A 15,187-nucleotide genomic window follows, 5' to 3' on the forward strand; every position below is an offset into this window, starting at 1 on the left:
CTCGTAATGTATAGTCTTTTGTATAGACTTCTTTTGTATACATATTAATAATTAGACTCGGACCATCAATTCAAAGTTTAATTTGAAAATCGAGTCTGCATCGTCTCTAATCCACCTTAGAAAACTTGAAAATTAGACTCAATTTGGTTTAGTACGAATTTCTATCTTCTTTCGTCATATTTATTTATTGACTACTATTAACTTTTTTTTAAAGACAACTTACACACTCTTTAAACCCTATTTTCAAATTACATATCTTATATAACCACGGATTCTGAAACCTTACCAATTGAAAAAATAAAATTTTATCAATTCCTTGATAACGCTGGCCCAAAAACTTTTGACAAATACCCCTAACTTTACCTCCTAAATTTTAGTCTAATTCTTCTTTAAGAGTAGAGGAGTAAATCATTTCTAAACTTGTAACTTCACTGATTTTAAAAAGTTGTAGTAGTTACTAAGAATTAGTATTTTATTTATATCATCATCATCATTATCATCATCATCGTACTCAGTATATCCCACCAATAGCAATACTATGGTAGGGTCTGAGGAGGGTAAGATGTAGACAGCCTTACCTCTATCCCATAGGGATAGAGAGGCTGCTTCCGGTGATACCCCCGGCTCGATAGTAGTTTTGCATCAAGCCTTGGACATAAGGCACATAGCACTCAATCATCGGGACACCGGCTGATCGGTGCATGTGCCCTTGTCTTTCGGCTATCAACGCCACCACATGATGCCTGATTAACCTTCCGCCACTTTTAACGTTATTTTCACGAGATTAGTAAAATAACGTCAAAATTAATGCAATTTTACTTTTGCCCACCCGAGGGTTCACACATATATACATTATATGCGCGCACCGCAAGCAGGGCGTATTTGATTATTTGATTATTTATATGACTAATCTTATTATCCAGTGCATTACGTACAGACTATACTTCCTTTGTGGGGGTATTAGATTATTTGATCCATTAAAATTTGGCATGTTTTAACTTATTAACCCAACCAGTGTCTAGTTGCACTTCTTGTGCCCTGTGGGCCCCACGTACAAGTTTGTTGGGCCGGTCACAGTCAAACTCAAATCTCAAGTTGTGTTTGGATCAAATCATTACTCTTTTATTTCACAACATGCCTTGTTTTTGTAGTTATGGTTTTAGCTATTATATCCGCATTTGTGGACGAGTATAAAAGATTTCCACCTTGTGTTCCCGAGTTTATTTAACGAAAGAATGGAAATAAAAGGAAAGGAAAGCTTTTCCTTTTCATTCTACTCTTTTCTTTTCATTTCTCTTTAAACATTTTCCTTCCATTTTACTCTTTAAACATCCTACTTTCTTTTCATTTCTTTTCTTTAATGAATATCTGGAACACCATTTTTGTTATTTCCTTCCACCAAAAAAACTCTCCTTTCTTTCTTTAAGTTATACTCAGGAACACTCTGTTCTTTGTTGCTCGGATATATATCTAGTCGACATCAAAATTTTCGGGTCAGTTCGTGTTAAGTAACTTAATACAATGTAATTAAATCCTTTGTAAGTAAAAACCATTCAATAATCAATCCAAACGATTGCTAGTTCAAAATTGTATGGATAGCCTCTTAGAAAATGGATTTTATATTCAATATAAAAAGGAATTAACGTTCTTTCCTTGTAAATTAAAAAAAAACAATCGTTGAATTATAATCAAATAAGATGATAATTTGGATAATGGCAAAGAAAATATTTAAAATGGATGTGTATAACCACACGATTGCCAAAGGTTCTATTTCCTTGACATGAATCGGATGAGAGAGGATCAATTATGCATATTAGGGAGAGCTTGGTATCGCTACCGAAAATCTTAAAAATGGATGCTGATATCGAAAATCCTTGTACCTTACCGATCCTAAAACATTAAAAAATCAGTAATCGATTCAATACGGTACCATTACCCAGCACCATTTGCTCATCCCCAAGGCAAACATTATTAATCACAATCATGTCAATTTAATTCAAAAAATGGTAAAAGAAATTAAAGTTAAAAGTAACATTCACATTGGGTTACTTGTCCTTAGATTGTGGGTAGTGGCTCACGAAGGACGGGGCGCGGTCCAGGTGGCCGGTGAGGTGGCTCGTGAACACCACTACACCCATTTAGTGGTCAAGGGCGTGGACGTGCGGCGTGGGTGTGACCGCGGGGGGAAATGTAGCCGTTGGACCCTCGTTGACTGGTCAACCTTACCGTTGACCAGTCAAATATATTTAATTTTTTTATTTTATTTTATTTTTTTTACCTATAAATACAAATCCACACTTTCTATAAAAACTCAAACCATACATTCTCTCAATCAAAACTTCTATTTATATATTTATAAATGGCATCGTCGTCATCGTCTTCGTCTTCCTATTCTGCCGAAGAAGACGAACTCATTTGTCAAGCGGTTCAAGCGACAGTAAGCTTTTTGAGAGATCACGTGTATAATTCTACGTGTATAATTCTACATAACATGATATTAGAAGACGAGGGTAAAGCTATTTGTCAAAACTACCAAGGTGATATTCCAAGACAATAATCGACGATCACCAATGAACAACGACTCGACAACATAAATATCATCAAGAGCCGTGAGTTACACGGCAACGTTCGGCATGAGTTGGTCGAGCATTTGTGGGATAGAAGACCCGATAATCTTGAATTAGACTAGTATCAACGTAATGTTTTATATTATTATTAATGTAATGTTTTATATTATTATTTAATGTATTATTTCAAATAATTAAATAAATAAATAACTGGATCAAGCCCCTGATCACCTGGACCATTACACCCTCTGGGGCTTGGTTAAGGGGTTTGATCCATGGCCATGTCATCGTCTACGTGTCAGATTTTGTTTGGCACCTGGGGCTCAACCAAGCCCCATTACCCTTAGCCTTATACCAACAATTTAGCTAAATATTATATTTATCTCGCTTACCCATTATCCACATTGGGTTACTTGTCCTTATACCAACAATTTAGCTAACTTTCACATTTGAATTATATTTTAATAGAATAGGCTTTGCGATTCAAAAGGGGATAGCAGCGCAGCTTGTTGCTCGCTTATCCATTTTCCATATGTAGCTCGGTTTGTGTTGTATATAAATTTAATGTTTTACAAAAAAAAAAATCTCTCCAAATTTCGTCAATTTGTAAAAGCCTCAGCATCTCATTCGTCATATTTATTGCTAACTAGTTTGAGACCCGTGCATTACACGGGCAGTTAATGAAAATTTTAATATTTAAACATTAAGCAAAATACAATAAAGAACACAGTTGTCATATATTGTTAATATAATTACAAATTACATTAAAATTACAAGAAATAAAAAAAAACATTACACAAGTATTGAGTTAATGGTCATTTTCGTCCCTGTAGTTTGCTACTTTCGCCACTTCGGTCCAAAATTTTTAATTTTGTCAATTTAGTCCTCATAGTTTTAAATATTAGCCAATTACGTCCCATCCGTCTAACGGCATCCAGCTATGCCGTTAGTTTAAGGGTATTTTTGTCTTTCTCTTTTTAATTTTGAGTTAATGGTCATTTTAGTCCCTGTGGTTTGATATCTTTGCCAATTCAGTCCAAAGTTTGAAAATTTGTCAATTTAATGTTCAGTTTAATTCAGTTTTTTTTATTTTTTATGTTTTTTGATTGTAACCCTGAAGAGCATAATTCAAGCCCAAAACCATCGAGCAACCTCAAATACTGGTATGCATTTACTCTGGTGACAACAGTAATCATACCCCCCCTATATTTAGTTTTTAGACATTTCCTAAAATCTTCTCTATGGTGGAATTCAATGGTAAAGTGGTCAAGGTTTCCCTGAAACCGAATTATATAGAAAAAACTAAAAATTGTTTTGTTGATTAATGTATAATAGTTGATTACAACCCAGATTTCGTTATGATATGTTAATCTCTAAACCCTAAATATTATGCATTCATCAAAGAAACGATTTTTAGTTTTTTCCGTACAATTCGGTTTCACGGAATTGCTTTGACCACTTTACCATTGAATTCCACCATGGGGGAGAGTTTAGGAACCGTCTAGAAACTAAATACGAGAGGAGGGGGTATGATTACTGTTGTCGACAGAGTAAATGCAGACTTGTTTTGGGCTTGGATAACGCTCTCTAGGGTTATAGAAAAAAAACTGACTTGAATTGACAAAATTTCAAACTTTGGACTGAATTGGCAAAAGTATCAAACCACGGGGACGAAAATGACCAATAACTCAAAATAAAAGGGAGAAAGACAAAAATACCCTTAAACTAACGGCATATCTGGATGTCGTTAGAAGGATAGGACGTAATTGGCTAATATTTAAAACTATGAGGACTAAATTGACAAAAATACAAATTTTGGACTGAAGTGGCGAAAGTAGCAAACCACAGGGACGAAAAAAATCTCTCCAAATTTCGTCAATTTGTAAAAGCCTCAGCATCTCATTCGTCATATTTATTGCTAACTAGTTTGAGACCCGTGCATTACACTGGCAGTTAATGAAAATTTTAATATTTAAACATTAAGCAAAATACAATAAAGAACACAGTTGTCATATATTGTTAATATAATTACAAATTACATTAAAATTACAAGAAATAAAAAAAAACATTACACAAGTATTTTATAAATAAGAAAAAATTTCCTTGTACACAACATTTGTTGTTGTATTGGTCAGATTACCTTGTTTATCAAGAATCAGAATCTTTAGCCCACTCCTGCTTGTAACTTTAAACAAGGCGACGCATAGTTGTCCATGTGAGAACACGGGTTCTTGTAATTTTATATAGGATTGAAAATATTTTGAAAATAGTAAATAAGGAAAATTGGTTGTTAAATTTTTAATAATATTCCGCTAAAATTATGGAATATTTGAAGGAGTCAAAAATTTGGGGATTAAGTTGACATGTTATTGATAGAAATTAATTTGAAAATTTGAAGAAATTATTTAAAAAAACGAATTTATACCATTTTTTCTCGTCTTTAACCGATTATGTGTTATTGAATTCAGGATTATGTGAATTCGAAATCTCGCCTTTAACCGATTCTTTCGTTAATTAATATAATTACACATCTTTAGTTTTGGTTAAAATAAGTTTATAATATGAAAAATAAATTATATTTTAATAAAACCGACCCAAACAGAGTTGACCCAAACAAAAATTGATACCTAAAAGTTATAAAAAATTATATTTTAATAAAAGATTAAAGTTTGTTGCTTTTGTGTTCTTATCTTAATCTTCCTATATTTAGGTTGCTAAGTATAAAAAATGTTGGGCATTTGAGTATTTACACCTTTTTTTTTATTATTTTTTTAACTACGAAATTGGTATTCTGAAAATGATAATGATGATGATCTGGTACTGGTTTAGATTATTTTTCAAGTGTTCAGAAAAATAAAAGATTAAAGTTTCTTGCTTTTGTGTTCTAATATTAATCTTCCCATTTAGGGTGCTAAATGCTAAAAAAAATAATAATAAAAACAAATAAGGCATTTGAGTATGTCTCCTTTCTTTATTAAACTACTATATTGGTATTCTGAAAATGACATGATGTTGATCTAGTTTTGATTTTCTTTTACAACAAACCGTGTCTAAAAAGTTATTATGAAAAAAATTAAATATATTTTTTTTTAAAATAGTAAATAAGGAAAATTGGTTGTTAAATTTTAAATAATATTCCGCTAAAATTATGGAATATTTGAAGGAGTCAAAAATTTGAGGATTAAGTTGACATGTTATTGATAGAAATTAATTTGAAAATTTAAAGATATTATTTAAAAAAACGAATTTATACCATTTTTTTCTCGTCTTTAACCGATTATGTGTTATTGAATTCAGGATTATGTGAATTCGAAATCTCATCTTTAACCGATTCTTTCGTTAATTAATACAATTACACATCTTTATTTTTGGTTAAAATGAGTTTATAATATGAAAAAAAATCCCTATTTTATTAGAAATATTACAATATTATGAAATATAGTATTGATTATTTGAACTACGTAAATAAGGAAAATCGGTTGTTATAATTTAAATAATATTCCCCTAAAATTAGGGGATATTTGAAGGAGACTAAAATTAGGGGATTAAGTTGACCTGTTTAGTTATATAAATTAATTTAAAAATTTAAAGATACATTCCATATAAAACTCTAAGTTAATTAATGTAATTACAAATTTTTTTGACCCAAATTATTTGTAATATTAACATTAAATCATATATTCTCACGAAAAAAAGCTGACAATTGGTGTTAAATGTTATTTGTAAACATATATATTTAGGGTGCTAAATGCTAAAGTGACACTTAGTGGTAGTCTTTTATTATGAAAAAATTACAAACAAAAAAAATATCTTTTTTTTGAAAATAGTAAATAAGAAAAATTGGTTGTTAAATTTTAAATAATATTCCGCTAAAATTATGGAATATTTGAAGGAGTCAAAAATTTGAGGATTAAGTTGACATGTTATTGATAGAAATTAATTTGAAAATTTAAAGATATTATTTAAAAAAACGAATTTATACCATTTTTTTCTCGTCTTTAACCGATTATGTGTTATTGAAAAAAACTACACACATTTACATTTCTCTTAAGCTTATTATACTATGATATAAATCATGGACCGTTTTAACACGAACCTATATTAATGAGAACTCGTTAACAGATCTAAACACAAACACAAATTAATAATTAGGTCAAACAAACAAACAAATTAATTAGGGCGAATTGAATATAATAGTGAATCGAATTGAATTGAAATACCTTTGGCTTTCTTGCTGATATCGGAGAAGAGTCCCGGTTCGGTATTCATATTTGGCGTTGAAGGAGAGTTTTCGATCGATGGATGGATTGGATGTATGGAAACCAGAAAGAGATCGTGGAGTGGCGGTGCGACCAGTGGTGGTAGGAGCGGTCGTGGAGGGGCAATAATATGGATAGGGGGAAGGATGATGGAGTTGGGAGAGTGGTCGTGGAGTGGCGGTGCAGGCAGTGGTGGTAGGGGCGGCCGTGGAGGGGCAATAATATGGAGAGGGGGAAGGATGATGGAGTTGGGAGAGATGTATTGGAGTGGCGGTGCAGGCAGTGGTGGTAGGGGCGTCCGTGGAGGAGCAATAATATGGAGAGGGGGAAGGATGATGGAGTTGGAGAGTTTTGTGATTTAGGGTTTGGAAAGAAAGAAAAGGTACAGATCCGAATAATATTAAACTGGGTGGGTAATGACAAGTAACACTTAGTGGTGGTCTTTTATTAGAGGAGTTAGATTAGATTATTTTCTAAAGCCTCCACATCACATTCCTTGTAGCTTTTGATTTCAAACTAATTATCATGGGTCAAAGTAAACCCCCAATGCATTAAACCGTAATTTCACATCTAATCATCAATAATTAAAAACCAACAAATAAATGGATTAGCAAATTAACTAACTCCATTAACACAATAACCAATTCAAGTACGTATAATAACAATAACACTCAAATCCAATCACAAAGATAGAAAACAACATGTTTAGGCTCGAAACATGATGTTAGGGATCGAAACAATATGTGACGTTGGAGATGCTAAAGCGGTTTTTTCTTCGTGTGTTAGGACAGGAAGTGTTGGAAGACAAGTATACTGTTGGTATTGAGTGGCGATTATGGTTGTAAGATAGGAGACTAGGTGGTGAGAGGGGAATATGGTGATGAACGGATGAGCTCATTTGATAAGAAATACAAGGGGTATCAAGTCGTTTCACAAGAACTAGGTGGATAATGTCCAAATGGTCAAATAAATTGTTTTTAAGTACTCATAAAACTTTAACCTGACTTAATTGGCTTTGTCATTTGTTAGTAACTTGGTTTTGATTACATAAAAGCACAATAGATCATAATAAATTAACAAGTCATTTTGATGTTATATTGTCATAATCTTACAAATAATACATGATGCGCCTAAGTGCCTTAACATGTTTGTAAACTACGTTTATAGATACATACAATTCTTTTATATGTGCTTGCTAATTTGCTATGTACATTTTCAGAATCTTAGACATAATATATGATGTGACTTACCATATGAGCTAAACAACATTTATAAATACATACAATTTTTACATGAGTATTGAGAATGGAACCTGGGCGTTTCTTTTATTGTTCAATATATAATTACCATATGAAGGCCAAGTGGTAAGACACATAAATGGTATTCAAAGAGTCTCAAGTTCAAATCTTTCTTCGCTAAACATCTTAGATGGTACTAACATTAAAAAAATTACTTTTCTATATCAAATTACTATTTTTATATCAAATTTTGAATTTTATATTTTATATTAAACTATATAAATGTTTTAGCCCCAACCCTTTCTTTTTCTTTTCTTTTCTATTTTATTTTTTTAACTTTGTTTCTCTATATTTCTAATTTCCTTTTTCCACTTATATGTCTCCTATTTCTTTTTATGCCAAGTTTTAGGAACATCTTTTTTCTATTATTAAATTTCCTTTTTATTTTTATTTTCTATTTTTTTAGGGTTAGCTTTCTTGTTTCTTAAGGTGTACTTTTACAATGATGTCACTATATCATGATTTTCAAACATCGTAGCAAAGTGATTTCTATCAACATTTCGATTTATAAAAACAACCTTCCTCAACACATTGGCTATAGTTGTAGTTAATTAGACTGAGAGTACATCGCATGTGCATGCATTGATATGGTATTAAATGGCCAAGGTCCACTCCTATCCACTTGAATCCTAGGCACCAATCTTTGGGCAGGCTGTGTGCAAGCTAGCGTACGTAAGTACTAGATACTTAATACATGAAAGCGAAAATCATATATAAGAACTTTGTTAAATGTGATTTTGTTGTATTTTGACTTGACTTATCACTTGATTTTAAGCATGGAATGGACTAGCCGGGCTGGGAAGTGGGAACGTCTATGGGTCACACCGGTCTAGTTAAACATCTTTCAATTGGATTCAAACTAGGGGTGAACAGAAAATGGTTAACTTTTTGTTTTTTTTTTTGAAAAACTGAATTTTCGGTTTCCGTTCGATTTTTCATTTTTACGAAACCGAAAAAAACCGAACTAAACCGATTAATAGTGATGAAGATTATGAAGACTGAGATTAAACTTTGAAGATAAACAAGATGATGAATGAAGATTAGAACTAAACTTTTTAGTGTTTTTTGGTTAAGAGCTTTGTTAAATTTTAAACTCTATTACTCTAACAACTTTGTATACGTATGGTTCCACGTAACATGCGTCTAATTTTGTTTATTGTGTTCAATATATTTGTGGTATTCTAATATACTCTTACAAGCTTAAAATTATCATATTCATTTTTTAATTTTTTTTTGCAATGTCTACACATAATTGAAATAAACCGACTATAACCGAACCGAAAAATCCGAAACCGAACGGTTTGTATATTCAAAAACCGATGACTAAGATTTCGGTTTTGCCTAAAAACCGAACTAAACCGAACCGTGCACAGCCCTAATTCTAACTAACAAGCCGGTTAAAGCATTTTCCAGTCAAACAGTTTGTTAGACCTTGATAGAATAGATTTCTATTATAATACAATCACCTTTCAGTTTATGTTTTTCATATATTAGTTAAAAAATCTTCTAATAGTTTAATTTAGAAAAAGGAGTGATGGTGTTAACAATAATTTATAATATTTGTTTATAGTTTTTTTAATCAGAAATAAGCACTAAGCAGTGACAAAAAAAATAAACAGGACTTTTGACAAAGACGAAGTGTACAATGTGTACAGTGGCGGCCGAAATGCGAAATTTGACTTGACCAAAAAAATATTCGGTTTAGTCAACATATTTCATTATCATTACAAGTTACAACCTTGGTCTCCCTTTCTTGAGATAACCTTATCATTTCCAAACGTCAAAATGCCCCTCACGCCTAGAAAACAAATATTTTAAAAAACAAGAACACCAAATGTAACATCCTAAAATATTCTAATATTAAATAGAGAAAGTCGCGTTTAGCTATCGCGTGTTAACAATTAATTTATGCTAAATAAAGAAAAGATCATGGATTGGGATTAAATAAGATGAATTAAGGGTAATGGACTTTAGGTCCATGGGTATTGGGGAATATAAATATCCTCTTAAATCACCCTAAAACCCTAACTCCTCATTTTTTTCCATCTTAATCTCTACACACTCCAAACACACACACACACACACCACCTTATACGTAGTCGAGAGAGGTGAAATCCGAGCAAGCAAACGTGATTCAAGATAGATACAAGATCCAAAGTTCATATCTAGCTAACCGAGACCAAAACGAAAACGTAAAGGTATGGTTTCGATCTTAAAGTTCATGTTTTTATAGACGGTTAGCCATGAAAATTGAAACTATAATAGATCGGGTCTAAACAAAACGTAAAGTAACGAACTTGATGCTAGGACGAACCTAATAAACCTATAAACATGTACGGTTCGTTTAAGATAAACCGTAGATCTAGTATTGAACGTTTTTTAGCTTAAAAAAGGTCCAAACTTTATGCGTTTTCGGGCCGAATCTTATCCAAAAATGACCATGGGAATGTTCACGGGATTGATTAACCTCATATCGAAGGGTTACGGGTTGAACAGAGATGTTTATGGGGTTAAAATCAAAACCCGTCGCTACTGTAGATAACTTCTCTTACCAATATGTTCGCCTGATGATAAGTTCGTTTAATGCTAAGTTCGCTAATTTTAAGTTCGCCTCATTCAAGTTCGCCTGCCACTATGTTCGCTTAATGCTAAGTTCGCATACAGCTAAGTTCGCTTAAGTTAAGTTCGCTTAACGTGTATGTTCGCTTACATTTATGTCCGCTCACAGATAAAAGGCAACGAATCAAATAACGAATCAGACTTAATTCGTTATGAAGAATGAGTAACGAATTAGAAAAATAATTTAAAATTTTAATGAAAAATGTGTTAAGACAGTTATTGGAAATAAAATTTTTTCAAGCTGACCTGACAGCTTAACCCCAGCCAGGGGCTCTGCCCCTTGGACCCCGCTAGGGGCTGCCGCCCCTAGAACCTTGCTGCCAGCGCCGCTGCCCCCGGACCCCCGTTCGTTATGGGTAATAATTGATCTAGAAAGACGATATGGGTAGTGATAGTTAATTGATACGCTTAATTGTTATACAGTTAGCCGTGCTCAATTAAAAAAAGGGATTACAGTTAACGGTGAACGTAATCGCATTCAGGTGAGTTTCTAGCCTCATTTCCTTGTTATGTTTTCGGGGTTGTGCGCATACTCGATGTGATAGTTAATACACTTACCTTAAATGGTAAGTGTATTCCATGTTTGACTTACGTGATAGATATTATGTTATGTATGTGAATGAAAGGTTGTCGGTACATGAACGATCTTCGGATATTGCATGTACTGACAAGGGAGGTATGTATATGAAAGATGAATGTGTATGATATATATGTATATGCACAATATATGAATATGCATGAATGATTAAAGAAAGTATATGTATGTTACGGGTATGTATAGACAGTATGTACGAAGATGAAGAAGTAAGGGATCATACCCTAATAATATATGATATAGAGAAGAAAGAGATCAGACCTTAATAATATCTGAGATAGAGAAGAAAATAATGATCAGACCCTAATAATATCTGAGATAGACAAGAAAGGGACCAGGCCCTAATAATATATGAGATAGATAAGAAAGGGATCAGACCCTAGGTAATATCTGAGATAGACAAGGACAGATGGATCATACCCTAATAATATCTGAGATATAATGGACAGTAATATTATAGTATGAAAGTATGTGAAATTATGTAATGAAAGTAACTTAGTAAAGTATCTATTATGTATCTTCGGATGCATAATGGAAGGTAAGTATATGTATTATATGATGTATGATTAACTAAAACTCACTCAGCGTAGCTGACTTTTAGTATGCACGCATGCAAGTAGAATGAGACAGCTAGCTTGAGCGGGGACACATGGCAGAAGAATAAAAGCCTGACATCGGAAGACTTGTTATGTTTTATAATTAATGTTTTGATTTTGAAAGACAAGACGAATGTTTTAAGACATGTTATGATTTATTATGTAATGATCTATGAAAGTTTTATATTCCTCGTAAAGTTTTAATTAACTATGATATTTAGAATTGTGATTATGAGTAAATTCAACGTCCAAATGTAGGGCACATGGATCGGGGCCTTACACCAACCTTAGAGCATTCACATTCAATCTATCAAAATACGTGAGTGAAGTTTTTATAATGCAGTGAGTGGTTTAGGGTGCTGTGATTGCAGTGGTGGATCCATGAATTTTATCTAACGGGTCCCAATTTTTCGGTTTTGAATTTTCAGGTCGGGTCGAAACAAGGAATATAAACAAAAATAATATCATAGTAAAAACAAAATACGATCATAACTTAGTATTAGAAAACACGCCGATGACAGCATGGGAGTGCTTGCAAATCTCAAGCACCCTAAAACTTGAAAAGAAAAATTAAGATTTTAAGTTAAAAAACCGTTAGGATGAATCAGAAAAAGAATCATTCATTCCAACCGCCGGGAGCCAAGGAACATTTTCCAACCATTTCTTGAAGATCTAACCACAACCATGAGCGACTAGTTCATCCCAAGTCATTCTCGAGTGTAAAGTATTGAATGATTTCAGTTTCTTTCAGGTTATTACTGCACTCTAATTGATTGTTACTTGACAATCTATCTTCTTGATGCTTAGTATTGTTGAGTAAACAATTGGGGTAGGTTTATTTCAATATGGTTGTTTGACAATTGCAGTAATCCTTGTTTTAATAAGGTTTGTTGATTGCTCTTAGTTAACATACAATTGTTCTTAACTGAGTCATACTGTGAAGGAAACTCTGGTTACCAGTTGCGTATGGGTTACAATTGTTCATGGCTATTATTAGGAAATCCTATAAACCATATTTGTCAATTAATAATTATTTATTAACGTGAAAGGGCCGAATGATTACATGCTTGAACCTTGGGTATGATTTGTTTCCTATTAATTGTTAAACTTGTTAAAGTAATTGCTTTCAAACAAAACATACTAGTGTGATCAGTGCTCGACAAACTTATATTTGTTTTGTAAATAGTTTAAATAAATGAACAAACGTATAGTGTTGATCGCATGCTTCTCTTGATTCAATACCTTACTTACATTGTCTATAGGTTAATTGAGTTTTTGCATGATTGGTACGACATGGTCATCAGATTTCCCTTCCAGGAACTTACAGATTTTTATTGTTGCTTTAATGAAAATTCTAGAAAGTTACCCATCCTGATACTACTCTTACCTAAGGACGCTTGTGGAGTTTTCATTTACTTCACAGCTAACCAAGCCCAAACTGCATTGGCGATTTGAGAGACATGACATTAATTATCACTTGTACAAAAGGTCTCGTAATGTCATGAGCGGTGTTTAGAAACCTTTGAAGCGGTTTCAAACCACTCCTAACCGCACCATTCATAAAATTCTTTAAACCCACTCCTAAACTCATCAAAATCACAAAAAGAAATTGTCGGAATCCGACTGAAACTCTAGCCATCATCGCCAGAGTCATCGGGCGTTGTAGTTAGGTAAATCGCAGTACCGCCTAGCCATCACTTCAAGTATAACGCCGAGCTATATCAACCTCTTTATCGAAGAACTACTGTCACTACATATCTACAAGCACCATTATTTTTGCCTGCTACCTTGAACCATAGAAAAACTTGTCAATGATTATTAGCTATTAAATTGTTGGAACATCATATATGCTTTTGCGAACTTACATCTATCTCCTCGCAACATCAAATCGCTAAGATTCATCAGATTCTCCATTGAACTTCTAGAACACACCGGTTTCGTCTCCACGATTTCAGAATATCACCGTCCATGATTTTCTGTTCTTCGTTCCGCTCAGAAATTATAGGACTTGTGCTTTGGTTCTTTCGGTGGTAAATTCTAGGAAGAGGGCACCCGAAAAGATTTTGAAGGGTTTATAGATAACACTCTCAGCTTAAGAGCTACTTTGAAGAAGGAAATCACTTCAAAGTGAAAAAAAAATGATTTTTTACTTTTATGTTCCTGAGTTCAATTATCGAAAGAATGGAGATGAAAGGAAAGGAAAATTTTTCATTTCCATTTTACTCTTTTATTTTCCTTTCCCTTTCACTTTCCTTCCATTTTACTCTTCAAACATCCTTCTTTCCTTTAATAAATCTCTGGGACACTCTTTTTGTTATTTCCTTCCATTTCCTTCCATCAAAAAAACTCTGGAACACACCTCTTTTGTTCTTTCCATCTATTTCCTTTCCTTTCTTTCTTTATGTGATACTCAAGAACACTGTAGAAACTTTTTGTTGCAGTGTTTAACTAAAAATCTCTTATCTACACGGTTGATGTGAGATTTGTATAAGGTGTTCTAATGGGTCATTAATCTTATTTTTATCATTACAACGGTTGGAGTATGTAACCACTTCTTGCACGGCGGATATAGGTATGTTTGTGCTACAATAGTTTTTAAGTTAATAATATTTTAAATTGAAAAATGTTTAGCAAAGAAAGTAATTACAAAAGTTTAAAGAGTTATCGGCTTCCTCGTGAATATCTAGAAGTTTGTTGAATTTTAAAACCCGTTACATTTTCGTTCAATCTAGTTTAACATTTATAGTTAAAAGTCATAATTATCAAGTGGCAGAATAAGAAGAAAAAAAATTGGAACTCATTCACAACAATATCGTATCTTTAGGATTACTAAAACCGAAAATCTTTACATTTTTCTTAGACGAATTATAAGTAATTAAAAATTTTATACTTCACAAAATGTACGTTCCACGTTTTTTAAGCCTTAAATATAATGATTTGCAACCTTTCAAGCTCTTGAAATTTTATAACACACGTAGACTTTGAAACTTCAAAAGTCAATTGGTACAAATAAACTAAGAATAATATTAACAAATCTAATAAAATATGTGATACGGATATTATATTACTATATCTAATTAATCATCTTTTCATTGACGTTGAACAATAACATAACATGGCATGCTTCCAACCAAATATGTAACAAAAGAAATAAAAATAAATTTTGGATTATATATGTGTAATTACGGCACGGTTGTTCTTTATTTAACACCACAAGTCTTATCAATTTTCTGTTGACGCCTACCAGAACACC

Source organism: Bidens hawaiensis, unplaced genomic scaffold, assembly GCF_021521415.1.
Source record: "Bidens hawaiensis isolate Kalapana, Puna unplaced genomic scaffold, B.hawaiensis_p1.1 tig00001685_1, whole genome shotgun sequence".
NCBI lineage: Eukaryota > Viridiplantae > Streptophyta > Magnoliopsida > Asterales > Asteraceae > Bidens > Bidens hawaiensis.